Source organism: Anolis sagrei, chromosome 1 (genome assembly GCF_037176765.1).
Source record: "Anolis sagrei isolate rAnoSag1 chromosome 1, rAnoSag1.mat, whole genome shotgun sequence".
Lineage (NCBI taxonomy): Eukaryota > Metazoa > Chordata > Lepidosauria > Squamata > Dactyloidae > Anolis > Anolis sagrei.
The window spans coordinates 176029480-176040917 of record NC_090021.1 but is presented as its reverse complement, the minus strand read 5'-3'; the positions used below and the strand labels follow the sequence as shown (position 1 = coordinate 176040917).

General features: G+C 44.5%; 1 long non-coding RNA gene across 1 annotated transcript; it reads right to left on the bottom strand.

Annotated features, from left to right (window-relative positions):
- Positions 1-1699: 1699 nt before the first annotated feature.
- LOC137095937 (uncharacterized) lies at positions 1700-10771 on the bottom strand. Its single transcript, XR_010909083.1, has 3 exons — positions 10624-10771; positions 4612-4692; positions 1700-1786 (listed from the first exon to the last, which is right to left on the bottom strand). It is a non-coding gene; the product is annotated as an uncharacterized lncRNA (long non-coding RNA).
- Positions 10772-11438: the final 667 nt, after the last annotated feature.

Here is an 11438-nt window from a genome sequence, read left to right as displayed (position 1 = left end):
TTTGATTCGTTGTGTTTTCTCCCCATTGATTATTAACTGTGTGCATGTTGGTCTTTGTATATATTTTAACTTAACAATGTGGGCCACAACAGCAGCCTTAGGGCCTGGCTACAAACTATGCAACTCACGTAAGGAGATCCCCAGAATGAGTAGCAGTGCCAGGATACGCAGCTCCGTCCAGGGAGACTTCCTTGGGTGCTTGTTTGGATTTGTCCAAGTGGGGGCTAAGAAAAGAAAAGATTGGTTAGTCTCTAACGTTCATGTTTTGTGCCCCCAGAGGGGGATTTTATAATAAATACCTTTATCCCCAAAGTTTCTAAATAGGGGCAACAAACCACATGATCAGCATAGCCTTTGTGCCCGTCTGGCAGGTCTAAGAGAAATAACAACAACAACAACAACAACAACAACAACAACAACAACAACAACAATAATAATTTATTTCTCTACCTCCCTCTCTCCCCGAGGGGACTCAGGGCAGTTTACACATAAGAAGGCGGACATTCGCCGCCTAAGTGAGTACAAAACATATTACAAAACATACATGGAAAAGTTTATTTGTTTATGTATTGTTGAAGGCTTTCATGGCCGGAATCACTGGGTGGTTGTGAGTTTTCCAGGCTGTATGACCATGTTCCAGAAGCATTTTCTCCAGACATTTCGCCTGCATCTATGGCAGGCATCCTCAGAGGTTGTGAGGTCTGTTGGAAACTAGGAAAATTGAGTTTATATATCTGTGGAATGTTTGTTCATTTTTAGATATTTGTTTATTTTTAGATTTATTGAAAGCAAACAGTTATTATCAAGATTTTTAAAAAGTAGATAACATTAAATATTTCTTGCTATGATCCACCTAAGGCCCTAAGATCATCCGGGGAGACCCTACTCGTTGTTTCCCCATTGTCGCAATGGCGCCTGGTGGGGACAAGGGACAGGGCCTTTTTTTTTTTTTTGTATAAATTTTTATTGAGTTATCTAGTAAATACAACGAAAGAGGGAGATCACTCAAAAGAAGATAGAACAGTGTGGAAAAAAGAGACATATTATAAAGACAGTGGATATATATGAAAAATAAAAAAAATAAAAAATAAAAAATAAAAAATAAAACAGGGCCTTTTTTGTGATGGCCCCTCGGCTATGGAACTCCTCCCAAGTGAAATTAGATCTGCTGCATCCCTCTTGACCTTCCGGAAACAAGTGAAATCCTGGCTATGGGATGAGGACTTTGTAGAATAGGTTGACTTGCTGACATGATGTTTATAGAACTGACTGACTGGCCCTTGGATGATGAGTCAAACCAGCGACTGCTGACTGCCTGATGGTTTTTCTATTGTTTTATACTGTTTTATTGCTATACTGCTGTTAAATTGTGTATTTATGTTCTGGTATAGGCATCATGGGGTGCCGATTTGTTAGCCGTCCTGAGTCCCTCTACGGAGGTTGAGAGAGGACAGGATATAAAAACCCAAAATAAATAAATAAATAAATAAATAAATAAATAAATAAATTGAAAAGGCTAAATGGATTTGGTGTATCTTTTAAAGTTGGGATTAAACCCAGAGTGGGTTCTCCCTCTGAGTGGCAGAGGAGCCACTCTCTCCCACCCCACCAGCGGCCAATTGCAGAAAAGCAAACCTTGCTGAAGGTCTGAATGGGCAAGTTCACCCCAAGGCCATCAGATATACATTTACCACAGCAAGGGATGCTGTCCGTCATGTCATACTCTTCAAAGACTCTTCTCATAGCAGCAGAAGACTGGCTTCTCCTGTGGATCTTTTTGAAGACCCTGAAAAAGAAGATCCTGGTTTGTACGCTCAAAAAAACCTTGAGGTTTCATTCTGCTTCCCTTCCAACACCCTCCTGCCCCCCTGATTTGGCAGAGACTGCCCCAAATCTTCCTCTTGTCACCCCCACTTTTTCCTCTCTTCTTCCCATTGTCCCTTTTGCTTCTCGGCTGACTTCAATTGCTGCCAACTGACTTCAAAGCCCAAAACTAGTTTGCACTCCATTATCTCCCCAGAGAGGAGAGTAGAGAAGCGTGAAATCTTACCCTTTGCAAAAGCTTCAGGCAAAAAGCAAACTGCTGCAACTTCTCCTAACTCATGGTTCTTCTGCATTAACACCTTTTGCTGTCTTGACCACACTCTGTTGCCTTGCCACATGTGTGTGGACTTCATAGATCAATGGAAGTACTGTGCTTACATGACTGTTCCTCAACTCTTTTCCTGTCCACCAACATTCTGTTTTCCGTTCTTGAGTTGGGAATATAGTATCTGCTTTGGGAGATGGTGATCGGGCATTTGGTGAATGGTAAGAGCTTATACTGTGCCAGAAGACCCCAAAAGAAGCACCAACCCCTCTACTCTCTCCACTGTTGTGGAGATGCTGGAGAAGCATATGAGAAGCTCGGCCTTTCATTAGACTTTGAGAAAATCGAGGTGCTCTTCCAGCAGCCAGCAGCCAATCCCTCTAAAATGCCAGAAGTACAGCTTAATAGTGTAACATTAGAAAATGTTGACCATTTCCGCTACCTTGGCAGCCACTTCTCCATTGACACCAAAATACAACACCACCTGAGCTCTGCGAGAACAGCATTTTTCTGAATGAAGCAGAGAGTGTTTGAGGACTGGGACATCCGTGGTGAGACCAAGGTGCTTGTTTATAAAGCTATCGTCCTTGCAACCCTGCTCTATGCCTGCAAAATATGGACGTTATACTCAACTCCTGGAACGATTCCATCAGCGTTTCCTCTTGAAAAGACAGGCTGACAAATGTCAGTGTGTGTTGTGGTTCAGCACCAACTTGATGGGAATGGGAGTGAGGAGAGTGCTGGGAATAGTGCAGATGTGGGCTCTCAGTTTTCTTCCCATGAATTTAGAGACAGGCAATTTAGAGACAGGTCTGTGTCTTCAATGTTTTCACAAGATTGGAATGTGGTTGATAAGACAGTTGCTGGGAAGCAAGGTCAGGCAGTTGCTGGGATGCAAGGCCGCGCGGGGCAGGTGTTGCGAAGGAGTTCGCGGCTGGCAGAGAAGTGTTGACCTCATCTGTGGGAAAACTGCTCGTTAAAGGCTTGTTTGATGTTTGCTGTTTTGATGTATAACGTATAAGTATCTTGCCTGGACATTGATCCTGTGTTAGTTTCAACGTTGCAGTATGGCTTGCAGTAGCTCCAGTTCAGGGGCTAGGGATTTAGAAACAGCCTGCTTCATGTAACCTTAAGCTACTTCCTGGTTTTGGCTTGCTGCTTTGCTTCATGTCTCCTGCTTAAACTCCAAAGGATTATATTGGATTTTCTACCTTGTAACCACTGAATTTTTACTGCTTTTACTTTGATTGTTTCAATAAACTTTCTACCTCTCAAGATTGGCTGGTTTTGTCAGAGAAAGCAAGGTGAAGCTATTCTGAGGCACAACAGTGTGCTGGAAGAAGCAAAGATCACTAGCATTGAAGCAATGTTCCTATGCCATCAACTCCTTTGGACCTGCCATGTTGTCCAAATGCCCAATCACCGTCTCCCAAAGCAGTTACTATACTTCCAACTCAAGAATGGGAAACATAATGTTGGTGGACAGGAAAAGAGTTATAAAGATGGGATTAAAGCTAGCCTTGAAAACTGTGGCATAGACACTGAGAACTGGGACGCCCTGGCCCTTGAGCGCTTTAACTGGAGGTCAGCTGTGACTAGCAGTGCTGTGGAATTTGAAGAGGCATGAATGGAGTCACCCTGGACAGTGCTCTGACCTACAAGAAGCACTGCTCGACTGTCAAGCAAAAAGTGGGGGCTAGAAGCAATATCATACAAAAGCTGACTAGCACAACCCGGGGATCGCAACCCGATATAGTGAAGACATCTGTCCTTGCGCTTTGCTACTCTGCTGCTGAGTATGCATGCCCAGTGTGGAACATGCTAAAACAGTGGATGTGGCTCTTAATGAGACATGCCGCATTATCACAGGATGTCTATGCCCAACACCACTGGAGAAATTATACTGTATAGCCGGTAATTATACTGTATAGCCAGTATACCACCTGACATCTGCTAGGAAGCAGCAGCCAGTAATGAAAGGACCAAGGCAGTGACATCTCTGGCCCATCCCGTTTGGATATCAGCCAGTATGCCAATGCCTTAAATCAAGAAATAGTTTTCTAAGATCTACAGAGATACTCGCAAGAACACCTCAGCAAGCAAGAGTCCAAAAGTGGCAGGAAACCTGGAAGCTCAACCAAATGAAGGGACTCTGTTCTCCCCACCCCACCCCTGGGCACACAGAAGGCTGGGCCAACCTTAAGAAATGGGGCTACAAAGTGGAATCCACGACATGCGAGTATGGAGGAGAGCAAACCACCTCTTCCAATGCAGACTGAGCCTTGCCATATGCACAATGGAGGACCTTCTCACAGCGACACCAGAGGCACTCCAAGTGGACAGCTATTTGTTTATTTATTTATTTAGTGTATTTGTATACTGCCTTTCTCAGCCCATAGGTGACTCAAAGGACATTTAGTATAATGCTAAGTTTTTTAACTCTCTCTGTGTGTTTTTTAAAATACACTGCAACTGTACCCTTGGTTTGCTTCTGATACAATAAATAAATAAACAATTCTTACCTCTTGACTCCTGTTTCTCTGTAGGAAACCGGCTGGAGGGCAGCCAACCTCTCGCTCCGTCGTTGCATGTTTCCGAAGAAGCTGCAAATGTGAGAGATCCCGATCAGCAAGGTCCATGAAAACTTCAGTCCCTCTCTTGTAGCCTTCATCAAGAAGAATGAGGGTACATCTACACTAGCCTTTTAGGTGAGCACCCACACAACACTTGCAACTGAACCTGGAGAAAGCCACTGAATGTGGCTGCGTCTCACAGAATGTGGCCTTTAAGGAGAGTCTGGATGGCTATTTATTGGGGGTGCTTTGAATGCGATTTTCCTGCTTCTTGGCAGGGGATTGACTGGATGGCCCAACCATGATTCAAGGCCTCCTGCTTTTATATTCAGAAGAGGCAGGGTTTTTGTTTTTGTTTTTTTTAAAAAAAAACAACTAAGGATACATATATTAGTTGCATTTCAGAAATTCAACTTAACCATAACTATTAGATCTGAAAAGCAACTTCCCAAGTTCCACCAAGCTTCCAAAGTTAAAAGTAAACTCCACACAGACAACTTTGTGCATAAGGAAACATGAAAGCATTGAAAAGCCAACCAACTGGTATGACAATGTACCCATGGACCACACGCCTCCATCCGTTGCTTGGCCAGTCTATGTTATCAGGGACCTCATCCCAAGAAGGCGCCCAGAGCTTCTCCACACAAGGAGGAATACTGACTGGAACAAGGCAGTACACACACAAACAGAGTTCCTTCTTGCAGATGGCAAATGCACATCTGGCACACAGAACAAAGGCAAAGGGCACAGCTGCCAGGCTCAGCTATGCTACTCCCCATCCCCCAATTTCACCTGGACACCGCAAAGCGGACAGTGAACACGTCTAAAGAAACCAAACATAGTAAATACATATACAAAAGTAACACAAGGTTCGTAATTGTTTTACAATAGGCCCTCCAGTTTCATTATGCTGCATGAAACCCTCCTGAGTAAAATTATTATTTGTCCCTTCGTGCCTGCAGCAGAGAGTTCCAAAGGCTGCAGACACTTAAAGAGACTTGTTTGCTTTACACGTGTTCAGACAATCAGGAAACTAGCTACAGACTGCTGATGATCCCTTAATAAATCGGTTACCCTGAACTCTGTGCTTCTCTTGCCCCTTCCTTGCTGTAATGTATCTCTCCCAGCTATCATGTACCTCTCCTTGCTGTAATTCAGCTTTTCCTCTTTTCTTCTTTTTCCGGATAGCTGGTTCCCTCATTAGAAAGCCTTTGGTAGTTTAAGCTCTCTCTGCTCATTATATTTATCTCCTGCCACCCTCCCTGTCTCAGAGCACACTCTCTGGCCTCTTCTGGGGCCTAACTCAACCCAGGGATTCTGAAGACTATGCTTTCCAAGCCTGAGAAACTATGTCTCCCAGGGCTGCTGTTAAAAAGAACTCTTTACTTGCAGAATACTCATATGTTCTAAAGTTGTTTTCCTTATCTGTTCCCATCCTTGCAATGTAGAACCTTCCTGCCTTTTTGTTCCAAAGTTCCACTAAAAGCCCGTTCTGCATGTTCTCTTTCCCCCAGTATGGAATTGTATTATTTCTATGTTTTTTCCCTTCCTCATGCCTTGATCTACATACAAGGGAGCCTGGCTTGGATATTGTATGTACTTGGGAAAACTATGTCTCTCTTGTGCATGAAAAATGCCTTAAAATTCCCTGCCTTTTCCTATGTGTTCCTATGTTTTGTTAATATATTTTGTGCTTCTGAGATTTCTTGTTCCTTTACCTGGATGGGAAATTGTATTGCTGAGCGTCCCATATGATCATAGGGCCTGTGAGAAGAGACTCCAAGCTGGGGATTCTTCAATCAATTCCCGACCTCACCCATATTATGGACATTATCTGGACATATGTAACACAATAGTCCAACGGACAGGACAAGATGCCCCATTGCCTTTTCCTGCCCGCCTCAGGGGAAGTAGCTACTCTTCACAATGCGCCTTTGTGTGCGGGACCTCTCGTCACGCAAGGAAACCTGATTGTCTTTTTTTAAGCCCATCTCCTCTGCCATTTGCATGATTGTGCCAATGTGTACTGCTTTTTGCTACCATGATCCAGACTTACTTAGGCGATCCCTCGTCGGCCAAGTAGGATAGTCTTCCAGGATCAGAATTCTTGTGGGTCCGTATGTGGCTGTGGAGCCCTATTCTTGCTCTGCATCTTCTTCCACAGTGAGGGCATTGGTTTCTAGGTGGAAGGCGGTCTCGGTCGGGGTTGGCTTGATGCACCTTCCTCTTGGCACGTTTCTCTCTTTCACCCTCCATTCGTGCCTCTTCAAATTCTGCAGCACTGCTGGTCACAGCTGACCTCCAGCTGGAGCGCGTAAGGGCCAGGGCTTCCCAGTTCTCAGTGTCTCTGCCAGAGTTTTTAAGGTTGGCTTTGAGCCCATCTTTAAATCTCTTTTCCTGTCCTCCAACATTCTGTTTTCTGTTCTTGAGTTCGGAGTAGAGAAACTGCTTTGGGAGATGGTGGTCGGGCATCCGGACAACGTGGCCGGTCCAGCGGAGTTGATGGCAGAGGACCACCACTTCAATGCTGGTGGTCTTTGCTTCTTCCAGCACGCTGATGTTTGTCCACCTGTCTTCCCAAGAGATTTGCAGGATTTTCCGGAGGCAGCGCTGATGGAATCGTTCCAGGAGTTGCATGTGACGTCTGTAGACAGTCCACGTTTTCAGGCATAGATCAGGGTTGGGAGGACAATAGCTTTATAGGCAAGCACCTTAGTATCCCTACTGATGTCCCGGTCCTCAAACACTCTCTGCTTCATTTGGAAAAATGCTGTGCTCGCAGAGCTTGGGCGGTGTTGTATTTCGGTGTCGATGTTGACTTTGGTAAAGAAGTGGCTGCCAAGGTAGCAGAAATGGTCAACATTTTCTAATGTTACACCATTAAGCTGTATCTCTGGCATTGGAGAGGGGTTGGTTGGTGTCTGCTGGAACAGCACTTTGGTTTTCTCGATGTTCAATGACAGGCCGAGCTTCTCGTATGCTCCTGCAAAGGTGTTCAGAGTGGCTTGTAGATCTTCTTCTGAATGCGCACAGACGACGTTGTCATCAGCATACTGGAGCTCTATAACAGATGTTGTTGTAACCTTGGTTTTGGCTTTCAGACTGCTGAGATTAAACAGCTTGCCATCTGTCCGATAGATGATTTCCACTCCGGTGGGAAGCTTCCCATCAACAAGGTGAAGTATCATATTGATGAAGATGGAGAATAAAGTTGGGGCAATAACACATCCCTGTTTGACACCTGATTCCACCTTAAATGGGACACTTTGGGAGCCATTGCTATCCAGGACTGTTGCCATCATGTCATCATGGAGGAGACACAAGATGTTCACAAATTTGTTTGGGCACCCAATTTTTTGAAGAATGGTCCAGAGAGCGCTGCGATTCACTGTGTCGAATGCCTTTGCAAGGTCAATGAATGATCCAGAACCGCTGGGTCAGCCCCCCCCCCCCGGGAGGGGCTCTGCCATGATCATCCTGCATACAATAAACTTTTCCTGGGTAGGTCTAAATGCCCCCAATCATTATTATATTAAAAGACACAAAAGAAAGATTAAAATGTGTTGTCGAAGGCTTTCATGGCCGAAATCACTGGGTTGCTGTGAGTTTTCCAGGCTGTATGGTCATGTTACAGAAGCATTCTCTCCTGACATTTTGTCTGCCTCAGTGGCTGGTGTCCTCAGAGGTTGATAGATCCCTCAGCCTCTGAGGATCCTGCCATAGATATGGGTGAAACCTCAGGAGGGAATGCTTCTGGAACATGGCCATACAGCTTGGAAAAAATCACAATAACCCAACAATTGAAATATAGGATACGAGTTTACTATTCGTGATTTGTAGTGAAGGTAAGACCTTTCTCTTGTTCCTCCGGGGTTGTGGAACACCCTGCCTGAAGAGTTAAGATCCGTCCCTTCTTTAATGGCCTTTCAGAAGGGGTGAAGACCTTCCTTTTCACACAGGGAGTTGTTTCAGTCGACAGGACAAAAAACAACTGCCGGGGTTCTAGTCAGTTGAGCCAACATAGAGCTCGGAACCCAGTGATGTCACCCATGAATATTCTAGAGTTGTGGCTGATGTGGTTGCAGATGCACAACACAGGCTGATCACAGGTTGAATATCCATTAAATGCAGAGGCGGCCCTAGGTAATTTTCAACGGTAAGCAAACAGTATTTTGCCCCCCCCCCCCCACCAATCACTGATATATATTTTCTGTTCGTTGGGGGAGTTCTGTGTGCCATATATGGTTCAATTCCATCATTGGTGGAGTTCAGAATGCTCTTTGATTGTAGGTGAACTATACATCCCAGTAACTACAACTTGCATATGTCAAGGTCTATTTTCCCCCAAGAGCACCCCTGGGAAAAATCAACTATACTGCAAATTCTTACTTTGCGTAATGGGTTGAGCCGCCCCTGATTACATGTAAAGCTTGGGACCAGGAGTGTTTTGGATTTCAGACTTTCTAATTGCAGAATGACTGCATAGAAATGATAAGCTACCATGGAGGTGGGGCCCACGTCTAAATATGACATTTGTGTATGTTTCACATGTACCTTATACATCCTTGGACATGGAGCCATCAGAAAACAAAGGTGTCACTGTCTCAGACACTTATGTGGGAAATCTTGGGAGTATTTTGCATTTGGGAATTGTGAATAAGGTGTCCACCTGTACCTATTACCATTATATTGGGGAAGACATAAAGAGGGAAAGAGAAGCAGATGTTCAGTGTGGGATTGCTACAGCGTGTCTGCAGTCAGCAAGGCTTCGGCTTGGAAGAAGTAGGCTTCTGCTCTTGTTGATCCTACTGTGAACTGTGTGCCAGTCTACAACTGATTAGGGAAACATCAGGGAACTGCCCAATACCCGATTGAACATGTGCAAACGGATAAAAAAAAGGGGGGGGGGAGCAGAGATGCCAGCCTCACTAGCTACCCCATGCGTGTTTCCAAAAAGCACAGGCCTTAACATTTGACTCTTAAATTGGAAGTCTTCACCAGACTAATCTGGCGAAAGAAAGATCGATCAGCAGTGGATGTATTCAGGAAGAGTGCCAAGTGTTGTCAGGAGGGCACGCAGTGTTGGTGTCCACCTAGGCAAGCCGTCCCTGTTCCCCTTTAAATAAAGGCCTGTTGAAACATGTTGGCACGCTCATCTTTTTCTTAATGTAGGTTCTTATTCATACCCTTTCCATATTATTACCTCTTGTGGTACCACAGGCTCCATTAAAGAAGGATGCCCAGGAAAGCATTTGTTTACTCAACATCTCCCAATGACCGAGGAGACTCAGGGTGTATTGATGTGATTGGACCTGGAGCAGGCTGCCTGGGTCTCAAAGTGATGGAGGGAATACTTACCTGGAGCCCTGAGTCCATCCATAGACCCATGGCCTCGGGGATCAAGGCAAATTCACATTTTGGGGCATCCCATTCCCTCCCTGGAAGGCCTTGGCTTGAAGGTTATTTTAGGAACATCTTCACACTTTGCAGTTTTGTAGATCAAAGGAATCGGGTGTCTCATGTTTGTAAGCAATGGAGACGAGAAGGGAAGGAGAAAGAGATTCCTCTGGTCCCATCTACACTGCCAGATAATCCTGTTTATGAATCCAGATTATTTGCTTTGATTATATGGCAGTGTAGATCCAGTCTCAGAACACATACCTCTGGTGCCTTCTACACTGCCATATAAAATCCAGATTATTTGCTTTGAACTGGGTTATAGGGCAGTGTAGATTCATAAAATCCAGTCCAAATATGTAATGTGGATTATCTACTTAGATAATTTGGATTATATGGCAGTGTAGAAAGAGCCTCAGTGGTTCTTTGAGGCCTTCCTATCTCGTTGGGGCTCTGCTGAGCATCTCTTCTGCTAGTCGTCTTGCTGGAGGACTTTCCCTGAAGTACAGTCTGTAACTGGGATTCCCCCCATTGCACCATGGCTTTCCATTAATATATACCAACCTTCACAATATCTCTTTTCTTGGTTCTGCAGCTCAGCAAGTAGATCCTTTCCAAGTCAACAGTTTTCAGATATTGGGCAGAATTGACCAGAATTTGGGCACCATTGTATCCTATCATTCATGTGGAAAACATGAAGGACTGGGATCAAGTCTTGCCTTTGCTAAAAATGATTTATCTTCATGTCTAGTTGTGGAAGTCAGAGAAAGTGGAAGAGGAAGGCCCGAGTAATGGCTAATCAATATCTTCACATTGTACATCATAGTGCAGTTGTACTAGACCATTAGGCAAGGCAGAATATTTTAGCCATTCCCAGTATAGATTTCTAGCGTTTGAAGTTAAGCAATATCTGTATGTTTTTGCAACAGAACTTGTGCTGTATTTCCAGCAACCTAGCAAGTTTAGAAATCATATGTTGCTATGTTATTAGGTTTTCATAATGGGGAAAATATTCCAGTGCAAAATGATATTTTGATTGCACTGGATTCAACCTATCATTTTTCAGTGGAGCACTTTAGAATGTAACATGTCATTTGCTCCGACCTGGATGCCGCAGATACTGAAGTCTCTCAAGATGTAGCAAGAAGACCTGCTTGTCTGGTTTTAAGGGATTCATTTCACTTTGTGCAACCCAAGGACATTGGCAAGATTCTTGGAGAAGAGAAGGCAACCACATGCATCCTGGCCCCCTGCCCATCCTGGATGATAAAGGAAGTCAGAAGGGGTTTGGCAGAGTGGGCAAAGGTGGTGACTATCACTGGACCCCACTGATTTGATCACCTTTTGGCCAATTTCCAATCTCCCCTTTTTGCGCAAAG